The sequence below is a fragment of the Psittacula echo genome, assembly GCF_963264785.1.
Source record: "Psittacula echo genome assembly, chromosome: 4".
NCBI classification, from domain to species: Eukaryota; Metazoa; Chordata; class Aves; order Psittaciformes; family Psittacidae; genus Psittacula; species Psittacula echo.
The window spans coordinates 36,748,916-36,751,887 of record NC_137738.1 but is presented as its reverse complement, the minus strand read 5'-3'; positions in this window follow the sequence as shown (position 1 = coordinate 36,751,887).

The following is a 2,972-nucleotide window of genomic DNA, read 5'->3' as shown; positions in this document are numbered from 1 at the left end:
TTTGGCCCAGTTGGCGGTGCTGGAAGTTGTGTGTGTCGGTGCACAAAGTTTTATTGACTCGCACTGCAGTGAGGCAGCATCAAACAAACAAGGCAGGTAGATGAAGTTAATCATTCTCCCATGCTGTGACCCCCTTTACCATAGTGTGGCCATTCAAACAACCTTGAATTGGGTGGATTACCAAATCAGACTCAATCATTTGTACTGGATACTGGGAAATGTGAAGGCACTCTCTTGTTTTGTGGGGCACTTTTGCTCTCAAATGGTTAGGCCTTTCTTTACTAAAGAATATAATAATTTTGCTGGAAAGCATAGGAAATCATGGGTCCAGGCAGAATTTGAATTTCTCCTGACACTGTACTCCCAATGGTAATTTCAGCCAATAATACCTCTATTGGTATTATAAGCACCAACTTGCATTTAAACTCAGGATAAGCACAATTATCAGATCTTGACAATATTAACTCTGTAAAATAGTTTAATTTTACTTTTTTATTAAATAATTCCTTCTGTCCTACATTTGCTTGACCTAAGCTTCACTTTTTTTTTCTATTTGGGAGTAAGAATTAGAGTTAATTTTAGTTCAATAGCATAACTTCAGGCTTAAGACCCACAGATAGCTATTTCATGTTCTCCCTTACCACACATTTAACCTCATATCGCCTGCACAAACTCATCCAGGTAGGGTGTCAGACTTTGCTCATCCATGTGTTATCCTGATTTCAACAACAGCTCACTCTGCATTTCCCAAGCGGCCTTTGCCTTGGAAAGTTGCACTGCAGCACCATTTCATGGCTTCTTTTGCATGTTAGGTCATTGATGTTTCTTCAAAACAACTTGTTGAATTAAATGTGCTGGTGACTCACCGGAGGCAGGAGGGGGCTGAATATTGGATGAGGAAAACAGGTCTGAATGGGCGCTGCTGGGTCATGAAATTCAGTCTTCTGCAACTGAGGGCTTAGGATAAAGATAGGAGTGCAGAAGTAAATAGGTGAGAGAGTTATTCTAATATGGAATCAGATTAGCTGCTATCATATTATTATATGACGTTATATATTATTATATACAACATATATATAGCATATATATATTAGATGATATATTAGCAGTTATGTGAAAAATCTAGAGTTGATCCTGCTTATAGCCCTGCTATTTTTCTCCATTAATACCATGTTATCGGGTTGTCTTCCGTACTTGAAGCTGTTTTAATGCACTTGTGAACAACAGTAAGGCACAGGATATCTGTAGAGACTTGAAAGACCACTAATGTTACACCAGGGAAACAAAGCAAATGGGCCCCAGAGAGGAGCTTATGGGAGCTGGACACAGCTCAGGGGAACACTTGTAGGGTGACAGGGAGAAGGGGCTGGATACTGTGCAATTACATATAGGATTTGGTTTATTGGGTTTTAGGAAGAATTACTTGTTAGGAAGGAAAGAAAACATGAAGGAGCAGAATACAAAGTAGGCTTCACTAGCAAGCAGGCTTCATAGACATACTCTAGTCTGGCTTAGCCCCACATGTTTTTAACAATCTTAACCCCATTTTTGATCTTCACTCCAGATCCTGAGCTCCCTCTCTCCTGTTCCACACCCAGTGACTCCCTGGCTACTGCTTTGTCCCCAACCACACCAGCATCTGCTTGCCAATCCCCATGCCTCCTTACCATTAAATATTATCAGATAGTGGTTTTTTACTTATCCCAATGCAAAATTTGTTTTTTGCACATCTCTGTCATCCCCAGCATGACTGGCACCTTCCCCGCCCATCTACATCCCCCATTTCCACTGAGGTATTCTCTGGATTAGTGCATTATGGTACATATCTGGTGGTTAAAGTCTAAGAAAAAGCTGCATATGTGGTTTACATGCAATTGTTTCTGCTGCATGTGCAAGGTTTGAAAAGCCTTGAGTTTTAGCTGCACTCTTTTGCAAGTTTTCCTCATGTTAAAGATCCACATATACTCCTTCAGGTCTACAGCAGTTGCCACTTTTAGGCTTGGGTCTGGTTCTTCCCTCAGTCTCATTGCCTTGAACCTGATTAAGATGAATCTACTGCAGTGTGGATGCTTCTCATTTATTTCTGAGGAAAGAAAAGAAAACTTGTATTGGCTTTTCTTTCACAGACAATATCAAAAGGATATTGTCAGCAATTGTTCCTGGTACAAAAATGTCATTCTATTAGTTTTCCACAAGAAAATGTCAAAAAAGGGGAAATGTCTTTCATCTGCCAGACTGGCGCTTCTCACTGATGTCTTGTGACAAGGATGTGATCTTGCAAGGCATCATGTTTGAAAGAATCTCTTGCAAGCTGTTGATATATCTGACTCCTTCCATACCTTTCCTTCTTTCCTCTTTTCCCTCATAGATCCGCACAGTGTCTAAATCCTTCCACAGTTCTGGTCTCGTGGTGTTTGTTCTCATTTATTTGACCACTACGAGGCCTACCACAGGTGGAAGTTTATCAGACTTTATTTCAGAGTCTGGGTACATTAGTTAGCACAGTGGTTAAAATATAAACAACAGTAGGAGGCTTTTTAAATAGAAGTTGACCCTTGAAATTGGGTTTACTGTAAGCTCAGAAAAAAATCCCCTGAAAAGAAATTGCAAACAGTGTCAGAACACGGGTCACACCTTACTGAATAACTCACACAAACTTAATTTCCCTAAATTTCAGATTCAGAAAAAGTCAGAAAACTGCCATTTAGATATCAGTTATTTGCTAAGAGGGGAAAGGACTAAAGGCAAGATTCAGTTTCTTGGAGGGGAAGATCTCAAGTCAGCTCTAAGGAAAGGCACAGCTGTAAGACGGGGATGATCATGGACTAAAGGAGCTCATGTAAGAGCTCCAGAGGGTAACGCTATGGCACAGATCCACAAGCAGCTGAGTAATAAGGAAGATGTTTTTACTCTCTTTCCAAAGACAACCAGAACAAGTGACACAAGTGACATAGCCCTAGTTCACAGAGCCA